The following is a 15,592-nucleotide window of genomic DNA, read 5'->3' as shown; positions in this document are numbered from 1 at the left end:
AAGAACTGTTTTGATCACAAAGCAACTGACTTTCCTCATAACCATATGAATTTTATTTTATACACTTAAAAAAAAGACTCTGTGAAAGAGTCCATGGATTTCACTAAACTTAAAAAAAAATCCATGATTTATAATCTTTGGTGTAAGCCTTTCCTGTTTTATGAATCATGTTACACAAGACCTGTCCTATATTTGATGTATTGTTGGCCTTGGTACTTGCAGGGGAATTGACATCCTAGACATGAGACTTGGACATGATCTTAGGAAGTCTCCAGGAAAGACTCTTGATAGTGGCAAAATGAGTTGAGGTTCCTAAAAGAAGATCTGCATGTAAAGATAGAAGGTGAAATGAATCCTAACTGTGTAAATCCAGAATTTTGGCTTCAGACTACAGGCTACAAGTGAAATCAAGATACAATTAAGAAGCAAACAGAGAAGAGATAAGCAGACAGAGAGACATAGATAGACAGACAGAGCAAGAAAGCATAGAATGATGATAAATTAAGCATACTCTACTATAAGGCACTGTGTAATAAAATGTTAATTGAATAACATAGATAAGGAGTTTCAAGGTTCCTGTTCTTTGATTTAGATGCTGCTCTGTCAATTAGAATGGTCAGAGAAGGTTTGGTGGGCTCATGACTCTATAGAATGAGTAAGGTCTGAAAAGGCTATATATGTACCTACCAAGTGAAAAGAAAGCATCTAGTTAACATCATAGAACAAGAATTTAGAATTTTAGAACAAGGGAATCTTACAGATTATCCAGTCCAATCTCTTTATTTTGCAAATAAGAAAACTGAAGTCTTTACCCAAGGTCATCTAAGTAGCAAGAATAAAGTCTTGACTGGTCAACTAATTCTAAATTGCCCATAGACACAAGTTCTGATTTTCTTCAACATAGAGTTGAATTCTTTAAATCCAAGCTTTCTCAGAGATGTAACTGTAACTAACTTGAGTTTGTCAAAGTTTATTTGATACTAGATTGGGGAGAATGGGAATAGTTCGTTGGGGTATAGGAAGAGTAAAAATGTTTTTAACTTTCTTTAAATTCTAAGCACTTATTTTGGGCTTGAAACGTAGTAACCACTTTTAAATAAATGCCTGTTGGCTCACAGATTCCCAGAAAAAGGGAAATTAGAAGGGTGGGGGTAGTATGAATAAGCAGTACCTAATTGGAATTACAAGCATTAACACATATTTCAGGGCTTCAGTGAATCTCCCAGGTTTTCGCTGTTGATTTTTTTAAAGGAAACCAAAGAAACCACCTCCTGACTTTTAGCTGCAGTTTTAATAATCTTTACAAATAATGACTGCTACTCCCTTCCTCTGCTCCCTCCCAAGCTTTTTTTTTTCTATTGCCTTTTTCCTTGAATATCCTGCTGCCTTCCATTTTAAAAGATGGGGGGAGGGGAAAGTAAAATGAAAAAAGTAAATCAGTGAAGAAGGTAGAACCAGAAAAACAATATGCACAGTCACTAAATGTAAATGGAAAGCACAAAAAAGCAAACTGAAGCTATGTAACTATGACATTGCCATCTTCCCCCACGTAAGATATGAGAAAGACACACTTCCCTCCCCTTCTTTGCAGAGACATTATAGATGTGGATAATGTTAAAATTTGGGGTGTTTTTTTTAAAAGGTACTAATTGTTTAACAGCTAGGTTGGGACAGTCTGGATGCTTTTCTGATGACCAAAAAAAGAAAAAAAAATCCTAAAACACAGAACCACCTGTTCATGGAAATAACAGTTACTACATTTTGATCAACCCATTGACTATACTTATATTCAGAGTACTTTTTCATGCTCCCTCTTAAGTTAGGTTGTGAGACACATATAGGGAGACCTATTAGGAAAACTGGCAGCTAAGTGGAGAGGGTGCTGGGCTTGGAGACAAGAAGACTCTGCTTCCTGAGTTCAAGTCTGACCTCAGACACTTACTAGCTGTGTGACCCTGGGTGAGTCAATTCACCTATATGTTTCCTCACATGTAAAATGGAAATAAAAGCTCTTACCTCCCAGGGTGGTTGTGAGGACTAAATGACAGAATAACTGTAAAAGCATTTGACAGTGATCAGTTAATAGGAAACCCTACATAAATATTTATTATTATATTATTATTATAAGTATGTCATATAATTGATATATGTAATATATAATAATATGATGACAGCTATATGTAGCTATCATCATCTTCTCAGCTCCAAAGTTCTAATCCTCTTATAATGAAGAGTCCGGTGGATACTCAGTTGATATAGCTCCTCTCCCTGAAGGAGAATGGGGAGCTTGGCTCTAGAAGAATCATGATGGGGAGAGGGAGTCCCTGGACAAACTGTGGAGCCCTCAGAGATCTTCCAGAACTGGTTTAGGTTGACCAATTAAATGGTGAATAGGAAGCTCCAGCCAAGGCCTGGACATGGTCTTAGTCTGCTTCTGCCATTGTTCTTTGCCTCTCTTCAATTTCTTTGGTCATTTTTAGGAGCAGCTGGGTGATACAATGGAAAGAGCAATGGGACTGGAATTAGGAAGACTAAATTCAAATTCAGTATTGGGCACTTAGTAATTGTGTATGGTCCTGGGTAAGTCATTTAAGTGCTCTCTGCCTCAGTTTCCTCAAATGTAAAATGGGCATAACAGTACCTACAGTACCTAGGGTTGCTGGGAGGTTTAAATGAGATAGTGTTTATTAAGTGCTCAGCTCCCTTTTGCATCTAAAGATCTTCTAGTAATGGGAAAGGACTCTGCTTTCTGCTCTTTTAGGACATGTGGCTCCAAGAATGGCCTCACTCCTTGGCCTCTGTGCGTTGGTGTCTCTCTTGTTAGATTGTAAATTCCCTGAGGGCAGGGGCTATCTTTTGCCTCTTCTTTTGATCTTAGTACAATTCCTGGCTGATAGAAAGTAGTTAATAAATATCTATGGATTGACTGGTTGGCTGTCTGTTTCCATTCTAGATGGAGGTAGTAGACTATCCACTACCCTGTGACTTTGATGGGGCTGATGGGCCCCCCAGCATTTCATCCTTCTAGGCTGAGTTTTGTAGCCAATTGTCATCAATGCCTCCAGAAGCAAGAAGTGCCCTTCTAAATCTCCACTAATCAAAGTTGAAGCAAAACCTCATGCAGCAGCAATGCTATTTTTGTATATGAATTTGGTGAGACCAGTGCTATACAGGAAATGAGCTAAGTTTTAACCCTATTCTTCCAGTGTCTAAGGTGATAGGAGGGGAGAATATAGTCCAGAAGTATTGGGAGAACAGTTTGTACATTTGCTCTTGCTATATCATTGAAGCAAATATATCTTTGTAAAAGGTTACTGTTAAATACATGGAATGGGGTGCTAGTCGCTAGCCCCTAACAACAGTGGGGCACACAGATGATAGTGATGGTGAAAAGAAACACTCTAACCTCTCAGGATTACCCCCGTCCATCTCTGCAAGCTTGTGGAGTAGCTATAGCAGCCTGGCTCTGAGAGAGGAAGCCAAAGCATCCACATTATACTATGATCAGAGAATTAGTCTAGGCTGTTGGCTTAGGAAGTTCATAGCTAAGGAGTACCAACCTTAGGAGAAAGATATTTAAATGGTTGGTGATGGAAGGCACCACATCTTTCTACCCTACCTCTGCTTCAGAGGCTGTGTATCAACAAGCAGTTGCATTTCAGTGGTATTGCACCTTCCAAAATTCCAGAAGATTACACTCAGACTGCCAGAGACCCTGACTGATTTTCCCTTATCTCACAAATATTCATAGACTATTGGAACTAGAAGGAACTCAGAGTCCAACATTATCATTTAATGGGTGCAAACTGAGGTGGTATAGTGTCTGAAGGAGTCAGGAGGACTCATCTTCCTTAGTTCAAACCTGGCCTGAAATACTTACAAGCTGTGTTAACCTGGATAAGTCTCTTAACTCTGCTTGCCTCAGTTTCTTTGACTGTAAAATGAGTTGGAGAAGGAAAAAACAAGCCAGGAAGACCCCAAATTAGATCACAGAAGTCAGATCCAACCCCCCCCCAAAACACAATAACAACATTGAAGCCCAGAGGTGAAGTGACTTGCCCAAGGTCACACATGACCCAAGACTACAAAAACCTCATTGCTTTTCATATCCAACTCTGGTACTGTTTGGCACCTGGAAAAATGTACAGTAAGAACACTATTTTTCAAGACATACTTAGACAAATTAGAAGTAAATACTTAACACAGAGGAAAAAAATCATGGGTAAGTGGAGATCTAAAGACTGGGATTGCTTTTCCATCTTTTGGTAAAATTCCATCTCTTTATCATCTCTATAAAATTTTGAGTCTTCCAACAATGAGATGCTCCACAGAGGCTCAAGTCCCCTGAAATATGATTTATGTGCTAAACTAAGTACATTTAACAATTCTGTTTAATGTTAGAAAGCAGTGGTACAAATAACCATCGGATAACAAACCTAATTCCAGTAAAGGCAATGTTATGGGTTTGGTTTTTTTTTCTCAAGTTCATCTTTACAATTACGTTTTGCTTTGTTTAATTAAAGTGGAGGCTATCCTGAAATAAAATCTATTCTATTATATATTTGACTTACCAGTCCACACACAGATAATTGAGAGTTGACTACAATTTTAGAAACTACCATGAAAATATTGACTCAAAAAGTCTAAAGCAAGAAATTGGGGGTGGGTATGAGTTTCAGAGGAAACTATTATTTTCTATTATTTTATTTACCACTCATACAATAGTACAAAACCCTAAAATTCAAACACATGATTAGTTATGGAAATACCTTTATTTCTTTTTTTTTTTAGTTTTTTTTTTTTGCAAGGCAATGGGGTTAAGTAGCTTGCCCAAGGCCACACAACTAGGTAATTATTAAGTGTCTGAGGGCAGATTTGAACTCAGGTACTCCTGACTCCAGGGCTGATGCTCTATCCACTGCACCACCTAGCTGTCCCTGAAATACCTTTATTTCTAAAAATGCCTTTATAATAGCTCATATTTTATCAATAGCCTCCCTTTCCACTGAATCTTTTCTCTCCCTATTCAATTTTCCTGACTTTCGCCTTTAAATTTCATTTTCTTCTCCTTCCTTCAAAACATTGGTAAGCTCTTTCCAGTTTACATGATAACAAGGTAAAAAAAAACCACAAATAACCCAAGCCACTATAGTGTGTGTATGTAAACATGTCTATACATATTTTTATATAAGAATATATCTATAGTGATCTTTGGAGAGGACAGCTCCTCTAGTTAAGGAAGGGGTCCAGAACAGCCATCTCATCATTTCCCACTTGACTGACTATAAGGCTTCATGACACCCAGTCAGTAGGTTGTAAACTGCAGAACCATGTTTAAACCTAGGTCCCCTGATTCCACCCTTAGTGTCTTTTCCATTACACCATAGTTGACCTAGGATAATCATGCTGACAAATAAGATGGAAAAACAATAACAAATTGGTGAAGGGTTCCTGGGATGATTAAATTTTAATACACTTTGGGGCGGCTAGGTGGCATAGTGGATAAAGCAAGGGCCTTGGAGTCAGGAGTACCTGGGTTCAAGTCTGGTCTCAAGACACTTAATAATTACCTAGTTGTGTGGCCTTGGGCAAGCCACTTAACCCCATTTGCCTTGCAAAAACCTAAAAAAATTTTTTTTTAATACACGTGATAAAAAATTGTTCAGAATTTAATTTGGAGAAAGCAAGAACCCCTAAAATAGCTACATAAGAAAAAAACAGCTATTTTTCTGCTCTATTCCTACATGCATTTTCTGATTTGGGTCTTTTAATTTCATCAAGTTTGCAACTTCAAACCCAGTGATGGAGGAGAGATAAAAATCACTTTCAATAGAATTTCCTCATAATAAAATATTTTATGCACACACTGCTGAGCAGCTTATCCAGAGGCACAAGGGAGATCAGATAGGCAACTTGAGAACTAAGATAATCTTGCAATATTCCAGGACTAGCTGAATGATAACAATACTCATTCGCTATGTCTCAGCCGGAATTCACCTACTGTGTGTGAAGACAGAATGCCCCAGTCCCGTGGGCTAGTCCACACCCGGGGAGCCAGATAGGCAGGAAAATGTTTTTAAATAGGATCCATTTGATAGCATTTCAGAAATCACTTTACAGAATGCAGGGCAGCTGCAAGGATGCCAGCCATCCTGCACAGCCTGAGCGAAAGGCCCTCCTCAAAAGCAATAAATCTTTTCAATCCTGGGATTTTAGGGGTGTTTGTTTTGTTTTTAAGTAGCCGGACACCACATATAAACTGAAATGCCGCCTGATCTATAAAAGTCACTTTGAAACCAAATCATGCCGGCTGCTGGATGTGTGCCGACGCCCCAAGTCTCCCACAGAGCCGAGGGCTCCGTGACTCTGGCCCGGCCTGTTTGGGGGCTTCTGCAACAAGCCCGCCGCAACTCCATCTTTTGACTTTGTTCGGGGGGGGGCAGGTTGTCCGCGGGGCGCGGCCAAGGACGGGAGGGCGCCCTTCCCTGCCCGCCCCAGACACACAGACAGACACACGGACAGACCGACGGGCGGGCGCGTCTCTGCAGATGTGTGCCAGCCCCAAAGACTCGAGGGAGAGAAGCCGCCCGTGGGCTCCCCTTAGAGCCGGGCTGGCGCGGGGGGCTGGCGCGGGGCGTCCCGTCCTTCGCTCTCCCCAGGCCGGGCGGCCGGGCGGCCGGGCGGGCGCGCTCCGGTAACGGCCGGGCGGCCCAGGGCGGCCCGGGGCATCGCGCCTCCGCCCAAGGGCAGGGATGCTCGGGCACCTAATGACATACTGAAAACTTTTTTCCCCCCCAAGCGGGTCTGTACGAGAAATGTAACCGTTAAAGGCCCGGCCTCGGACTCCCCAAGCGCGCGCCGGGCCGGCCCGGTTCTCTCTGAATCGACGCGGGGCAAAGTCCGGCCCCGGAGGGGCGCCCGGCCCCGGCCCCCGGCTCGCGCCCCGGCCCGCCCCGAAGCGCCCACTCCCCGAGGGCGGCTCGGGGGCAAGGTCTCCCAGGCCGGCCGGCCCAGGCTCGGCCCGGCCCGGGGGCGAAGCTGGCTCTCCCGCGGTCCGCAGCGTCCCATCCCAAGTCCCGGAAACTTTCCGGGCGCCGGCCCCCTCCCCGGGGGCGTCCCCGCCCTCACCTGCAGGAGAGGCGCCGCCCCGGGGCCGCGGCGCCCAGGGCCCCGCGCCGGGCAGGTTCCCGAGGCCGGCCGCCCCCGGCCCGCTCCCGCTTCCTTCTTCTTCCTCGTCTCCTCCTCCTCCCCGAGCCACCGCAACCAGAGGCGGCGGCGCGCGGGCCGGGGGCCGAGCCGGGGCTGCCGGCAGGTGCCGAGCGCGGGCTCGGGGCGGGGACGGGGCGGCGACCCCAACCCGGCCCCGGTCCGGCCCGGCCCCGGCTCCCGGACTCGGGCGAGCCGGGCGGCCGCGAGGCGCTCACAGCGCTCCCGCCGCGTCCGCCCTGGGCCCTGGCAGAGCCGAGCCCCGCCGCAGTGGGCGTGTCCGCCCCCTCCCCTCGCGCACGCCCCAGCCGGGGCAGCCCCCGCGGCCGCGACCCTCCTCCTCGGGCAGCAAGTCTGACCCAGATCTGCGGGCCCCCGGGGCTCATCTCGGCCCCTGCATCCCCCCCGCCGCTTCTCCAGTCTTCGGCTCCCAAACTTGGCTCCCCTCTTCCAACCAGTCCCCCACCCCCATGCCCCTTTGTGGAGCCCAAGATACCTGAAGTTCCCCGGGGTCGCCTGCTGGTCTGCACCCTCTCGAGGGGACCAAAGCCTCTCCCGAATCCTCGCGCCCCTCGGGGACAATGCCTACCCAAAGAGCCCAGCAGCTCCGCTGAAGACCTCACAACCCCTTCTATTTATAGTGCTCCGGCCGCTATGAAATGTTTTCGAGCATCTCATTGGATTTCCACAATGCTGTGAGGTAAGCGGACCCCCTCCCCCTCCTCCCCCCAGCACAGAAGGGGAAAGTGGGATTCGGAGAGGTGAAGAGGTGGGGGAGGGGAGTAGATTTTTTTTTTTGGATGGTCCTGGCATACCATGCCCCAGTCACTTTCCCAAACATTTGAGCCTCAGGACAGCCTTGTAATGTAGGATGCTGTTATTATCCCCATCTTTACAGTTGAGGAAATTGAGGCAGAGCATAAGTGACTTCTCCAGGGTGACACAGTTAAGTGTCTGAAGTTGGATTGGACCTGGGGTCTTTCTGACTTGGGGCCCAGAGCTCTAGCTCACCATTTTCAGGTAGTTAATAAGCCAGGTCGGAGTCTTCTGTTTTTCAGTTGTGTCCAACGCTTCATGACTGCATCTGGGGTTATCTTGGTAGAAATACTGAAATGGTTTGCCTTTTTTTTTTTCTCCAGCTCATTTTACAGATGAGGAAACTGAAGCAAAAAGAGTTAAGTGACTTGTCTGGGGTCACACAGCTAGAAAGTGCCCGAGGTCAGGTTTGGATTCAGGAAGCAGAGTCCTGACTCTCTATTCACTTCTCCAGAATCTAATTTTCTAATTATTTCAACATTATGATCTGCCTGCAGTTTAACCCTCAGTATTTTTTAAGGTGTTGCCTCCAAATCACCCCTCCTGTCTCTTTTTCTCCCACTTTAACTTCACTCTAACTCACTTTCCGGCAGTTCTTCCTTCTAATTCCTCCCCGCCCCCACTTGGTTGAAACAAGGGATTAGATAGAGAATCTTTGGGGGGAATAAGGACAACAAATCATCTTGGGACAATCAGTGCCTTTCAGACATGAATATATTCATTTTGGTTTTCCTGTGACTCCCAGTGCCAGAAGTCAAAGGACTTTATCATCAGTTTGTGAGAAGATTAAACTAGAGATAACCTTTAAAGGTCACCTGTGTAGTTTGAGGATTCTTAAGGCACTGTTCTAGCCTGGAAGAATGGGACTTGACTTTCAAATCTAAGCACTCTATCCTGTTTTCCCTAGACTTAGAGCCAATCTTTTCTAGCTCTTCTAGTTCTCTCATGGTTCACATCTTGTCCAAGGTCATATGTATTTCCAACATAACTGCATTCATTTTGGACATCTTTGACTATTCTACTATGTCCCCAGTTAAATCACTGGGATCATCATGTAAGAGCCAATCAATCAACCTTGGTACTCATACCCCATTGGTACCCTCTGCCCCTCTGATTGAAGGGTGCAGCCATGAATTCTTCAACCTCCAATTAAGAAGAAGAGAAAGGAAAGACATCTAAATTCTCATTTCCCATATGCCACACTCATTTGGACTTCTTTGGTTTCTCCACCATGCCCCTTCCCCACCCCACTCCCACTTTTCAGTCTTTTTGTGTGCTTTCTTCCCCTCTTGGACTGTAAGCTCCTTGAGGGTAGGAACTCAATTTTTCTTTTCTTCTTTTCCTCTTCCTTTTTTTTTTTTTTTGGTATTTGTTTTTCTGAGTATGTAGCATATTGTAGGTATTTAATCAAGTTTACTGACTAAATAGGGCCATACAAACAATAAGTGGCAATGGTGAATTCCCATTCTTTTAATCCAAACCCAGCACTCTTTCCACCACACCGTGATGCTTTCCAGAATGTCAGCAGGAATATTATTGAGAACATTATGCTTTTTTAACAACATAATTTTTCAAAATTGCTAAATGCCTACTCCTATGCAAAGCACTGCTAGATGTTATTTTTAAAATCACTGATACAATTTATCTTGACACCAGAGACACTTTCCAACAAATTCCCCTAAACACAATGCCAGAAAATAGCTTATAAATAATAGAAAGTAGGTATGTGCCCTTTAACTTTGACAGAATGTCACTAATACTGACCATCACATTTAACTAAGGAGAACATTGTTTTTTAAAATAATTTTTCAAAATTACTCATAATTTTAACTTTTCTTGCAGTGATAGAAAAGTGCAATCTTATCCTACCAGATCTCTGTTGTTGAGTCAATATTGAGAACAGGCAAAGGGAGGAGGAAACCTTCTACATGACTAAAATTAATTATAAAAGAAATTACTCTGTGCAAAGCCCTAACTTGGAAATTGTACTGCCACCTTCAATTAAGTACTTACAGGGAACAAAACACTCAATACTTTGGAGGGAAACAAATAGCACCTTATTGAACCATAACATCTCAGTATTTGGACACAACAACTTTTACATTTTAATTACCAATTTTTAGAGGCAGAGAATCTCTGGGTTCAGCTTCTCCCTGTGATACTCCTGCACCTAACCCTCTAAGCCTCAGTTTCCCTCTCTCTAAAATGGAGATAATATAATCTGGAATATCTACTTCATAGGGTTACTGTGAAACTAGAAATAATATGTGTTGGTACTTTGTGCTATGTAGAAATAATAATAATAGCTAACATTTATATAGCACTTAATATAGCACTTTGCAACTATTATCTCATTTGACCCCCCCTCCCTCCCCATCAATTCTGGGAGGTAGATGCTATTATTATCTCCATTTTACAGATGAGGAAACTGAGGTTAGCAGAGATTAAGGGATTTGTCCAGGGATACAGTTATTTAGTATCTGAATTGAGATCTTCCTTACTCTTGGCCCAGCAAATTTTACACACCATTCTATGCTCATGGTACCACCTAACTGCTCCTTAACATCAGATTTGATTATCTGTTTTTCTAGCATTCTGTATTATATTAGCATTAGAAACACTAGGTAATTTCAATTCAGCAGCTTTGGAGGTCAGAGAATAATTCTTCCTTCCATTGGAGACTAGGGATTTTTCTTTTTCAAAATATCTGATATAGATTTGACAGTATGCATTCATTGTTAATGTACTACATAGTAATTAGGCAACATTGGTAAGCAGTTCAATGCAAATGACTTTGGTTAGCATTGCTTTTACACAGCTCTGGTGAATTTTTATTATTTTTTAAAGTTACTTTTACAATACAAGATACACTTTTTAAATAGTTGTAAAATGCAATTTCAAGGTTCATACACAACCCCCCTCTTGTTCTTATATGTATATATATATATGTTCTAAGAATAAAGTTTATTATTGATTTTTAAAATTTTGAATTTTTTTATTATTATGAACATTAACAAACATGAAATTTCTATATTCAAATAGAAAAAAGGTACTACATACAAAATCATGGATCTCTTTCATATAGAGTCTGTGTTTATCTGAAATTTATCCAGGCTGTATCAACATTGTCCTGTCTATTCAGAGTTTCCTTTAAAAATCTCTTGTTCCTTTTTTAAAAAGAAAATTTAAATCTGTGTGTACCTCTCTAAATGTTCTTTTGTTTTCCCTTTTATTATTATGAACTTGACAAATATCAACTAATATGAACTTTTCATAGATTTGAATATGGATGGAACAAGCTTACTCCTAAAATGCAGGAAGTTACCAGAACATATTAGAAAGAAGAATTCAACAAGATGTTACATACAAAAAATTACACTTGAAACATACATTTCAAAAATGAAGGACTGGAGCAAAATTTATTATGCTTCAAAAGAATCTAAAATAGCATGGATGGTAATCATGAACTCAGATGAAGCAATAATAAAAATAGACATGGTTAAAAGATATAGGTAAGAAAACTTTATTATGTTTAAAGGCTCAATAAGAAATAAAATACTATCATTATATTCATCAAGTAGCATAATACCTAAGTACTTAAAGGAAGAACTAATTAAATTACAGAAAAAACAGATAATAGTTGGAAATTCCAATATTCCCTCTCTCAGATCTAGACAAATCCAACATAATGATAAACAAGAAAGATATTAAGAACCTGAATAGAATTTTTGACAAGTTAGAAAAGATAACTCTCTGGCCATTACTAAATGGGAACTGAAAGGAATATAATATATTTTACAATTTTGTAGAAAGTGACTTTTTTTACATTTTACAGAATGTAATGACTAAGGGCTAGAGGAGAAACAATTTATAAATGAATGTAAAAATGCAGAAATATTTAATATTATCCTTTATTTATCACAACACAGTGACAATTATAATCAATAAGGAAATTTGAAGTAAGGATTTAAACTTTGATGAATATATATATATAAAATATAATCCAAGTGTACTTCAGGTTAAAGAACAAATTATAGAAACGATTTTATCAAAGAAAATGATGGGCCACCAAACCAAAACATCGAGAAAGCAACCAAAATAGTCCTTAGACAAACACATTAAATAGTTATATTAACAAAAGAGTGGTCAGATCAATTAATTAGACAAGTAACCAAAGGAATCAGAAAAGCAATTAATAAAAAACTCCAAATAAACACAAAAATAGAAAATCTGAAAATCAAAGAAAGAATCAAAACATATAGGAATTAGAACCAGAACAGAATTTGGAGGACACCTAATCCAATTTCTTCATTTTATAATGGAGGAACATAAGGTCTAGAGAGGTTAAGTGATTCAATAAAGTCATACATATAGCCAGAGGACAGAAAATTTGAATCCAGATTTTCTGATTCCGAAGTCCACTATACTGTTGAAAGAGAAATTTGGGGAGCTGAAAATAGTTTGTTAAGAATCAGCATACTGTATTCACCTTCCTTCCTTTCCTTCCTTCCTTCCTTCCTTCCTTCCTTCCTTCCTTCCTTCCTTCCTTCCTTCCTTCCTTTCTTTCTTTCCTTGCTTCTTTCTTTTCTTCCCTTTCTTGAACTTTGTGATGCCTCTGAAAGTATTTCAGGAACAGTTTAAAGCAGATTGACTTCTCTAATATCTCTTTTCCTTCTAATTCTTTAAGACTACCAAAGAAAACTCAAACTTTGATAATTAGTTCAAGATAATCAATTTTTTTTACTGAATGAAATATTCTCATATTCACCAAGTAGCATAGCATTTAAGTACTTAAAGGAAGAGCTAATTAACTTATTAAAAAAACAAACAATAGTTGGGGATCCTAGTATTCCCCTCCCCACCCCAGACCTGGACAAGTACAACATATAATAAACAAGAAAGATATTAAAACATATAGTAGGTACTAAATAAATGCTTGTTGACTAGTTGATTGACTAACTGATTTAGAAGATAGTTTTCTTTGGTCTAATGAAAATGGCTATGTTAACACTGACATACACTTTTGCTATGATAATGACTTTCTTTTCTTACCCATTGGTCTATCTACTCTTATCAAACTACTCAGTAAAAAAGCATATCTTGTCTTTTGTTACTCACTCTGGCTCTTGTAGTTTTGGAAGGAAGAATATACAAATGTAATCTACCCAGACATCAGGTACATGTTTCTATCAACTGTTGCTGGGGTATGCCACATTATAAGTATAAAATGTAAACTGCAGTAAAATATGATTTGCACTGGCTTATTGGCATTAGCTAGTCAAATGGAAAAGAAAATTCATGCAACAATTAAAAATTGAAAACAAAGAGGCAGGTGCAGTGTATAGAGCATGAGCCCAAGAGACAGGAGGAAACAGGGATGTGAGGTGTGGGGGCAGCAGGTGAGACAGAGCTGAGACTCACTTCTGATTGTGAAGAATTGAGCACATATACAGATAAAAATTATCTGACTGTTCATTGATTAGTAGTGCTATCAATCACTGACTCAACAATATAGTGTTAGTTTCTGCATTTTTGTTATCCTCAGAGTGCAAATTTCAGCAAGCATAAAACCAGTGAGCCCAGAGCATCAGTTTCAGCAACCTCATGAAGAATGTGATTTCATAAGCAGAATGAGTGTAGTGAAATTTTATAGAGAGCTGAAGGAGGAAACAAGCAACAGAAGAAAAAGATAAAGATGCTGGCATCAGAAAGATCAGGGAACTGGTTTTTGTACTAGTCTTGCTTTTTTGTAGACTTTAGAAGGATACATCAGTGACCTACTTGCTTCAAGCAAACAGTGTCAGGAAGCTCATGATAGTCTGGAGCAGTTTTTGTCAGCACAGTAGTGACAAGAGACCTGAGCTAGAAATTCTCTTGTCCCAATAGAATCCTACTAAACTTTTTCCCTAAAGATAAATGTGGTTTTGATACCCAAACCAGGGAGAGATGCAGTAGAGAAAGAAAAAGACCAAGATCTCTAATAAGTATTAACTCAAAAACAATTGAACAAAATTTTAGCAAAGCAGTTATAGAAATATACTAAAAACAAACATCTTCATACATGGCCCATGTGTTGATTTGTTTTAGTTGACTATACTTATTTGTTACAAGGACAGGTTTGTATTTGGGGGGGAAGTGATTTGGTGAATAGTGATAGTAATGAAAAGGAAGAAAAGAAAAGAATATTTACAAAATATTTTTTAAATGGAGAGAGAGAGAGAGAGAGAGAGAGAGAGAGAAGATTGTGTGGAAAGAGAGCAGAAGGAAATTTAGAAGGGTACTTAGGAAAGTAGGACAGTTTTGAAACTAGGGTCAGTTTTTTCATACACTTTTCAAAAGGAATAAACTGAATAATCAAAGTTTGCAGTATCAGTCACAAGGCTATTTTCTGTTCTTTGTATTATTGAAATGTTCTTATGTGTTGATATTGGTTAAGTTCTAAATCAAAAGAATATTTTACAAAAATTATTTGAAAGAGAACATTTGAAAACACGAACACATGAAAGAAATTGTGGACTTTATTATTTTGGAAACGCAAACAAGAATATATCAGTAACTACTGACCTATATGACTTCAGTTCATCTGTAAAATACTCTTAATAAGCAAACCACAAATATGGAAGTTTGAAAGATGACCAGGTTAGGATTTTCAAAAATCTTTAGTCACACAAGGTCCCCCTGGGTTTATTGATTTTTTTTTTCCTTCTCCATTTGCACTCATTTTGTACTTTCTTTGACTTCTCCACAATACTCTTAGGTCAAGTACCTTCAATCTACCTTCTTTTTCTTCCTCACTCTACTTTTCAGGCATCTTTTGTGTTTTCTTGCCTCATTAAATTGTAAACTCCTTGAAGGCAGGGACTGTCATTTTCTTATGTTTTTGTATCCCCTATTGCTTAGGACAGCAGCTGGCACATAGCAGATATTTGATAAATGTTTATTGTCTGTTGACTATTTATTGACTTTAAAATTCTTTTCCAACAAGATGTTTTGCACAAATATACCAAAACCATATAAGCTTCCATGGAAACACATTACGAACTTCCTTTTTTAGTGTAACCAAAAATACTAAAAAATAAATATTTCTTATTTCCAGACTTTCTCTGCTCTTAGGGCAAAACCTCTCTTTTAGAAAATGATATAGTGAACTCATCCAACCCTTCTGGAGAGCTATTTGGAACTATGCCCATAGGGCAACAAAAATGTGCATACCCTTTGACCCAGCAATACCACTACTGGGTCTATACCCTGAAGAGATGAGGAAAAAGGGTAAAAACATTACTTGTACAAAAATATTTATAGCAGCCCTGTTTGTGGTGGCAAAGAACTGGAAATCAAGTAAATGTACTTCAATTGGGGAATGGCTTAGCAAACTGTGGTATATGTATGTCATAGATCACTATTGTTCTATTAGAAACCAGGAGGGACAGGATTTCAGGGAAGCCTGGAGGGATTTGCATGAACTGATGCTGAGTGAGATGAGCAGAACCAGAAAAACACTGTACACTCTAAAAGCAACATGGGGGCAATGATCAACCTTGAATGACTCGCTCATCCTATCAGTGCAACA

General features: G+C 40.2%; 1 protein-coding gene across 5 annotated transcripts in view; it reads right to left on the bottom strand.

Annotated features, from left to right (window-relative positions):
• FRMPD1 (FERM and PDZ domain containing 1) overlaps nucleotides 1-15,592 on the bottom strand; it is a 263,914-nt gene that overhangs the window by 137,226 nt on the left and 111,096 nt on the right. Inside the window, exon 1 of one of the 5 annotated variants that reach the window (XM_074200545.1) lies at nucleotides 7,129-7,329. The exons of the other annotated variants lie outside the window; for them this stretch is intronic. The gene's annotated coding sequence lies outside the window, so the exon portion shown is untranslated. Of the gene's footprint in view, nucleotides 1-7,128; nucleotides 7,330-15,592 lie in introns of those variants that run through there. 5 annotated transcript variants of the gene reach the window in all.

Source organism: Macrotis lagotis, chromosome X (genome assembly GCF_037893015.1).
Source record: "Macrotis lagotis isolate mMagLag1 chromosome X, bilby.v1.9.chrom.fasta, whole genome shotgun sequence".
NCBI classification, from domain to species: domain Eukaryota; kingdom Metazoa; phylum Chordata; class Mammalia; order Peramelemorphia; family Peramelidae; genus Macrotis; species Macrotis lagotis.
The sequence above is the reverse complement of the archived record's forward strand: the minus strand, read 5'-3'. Positions and strand labels throughout refer to the sequence as shown.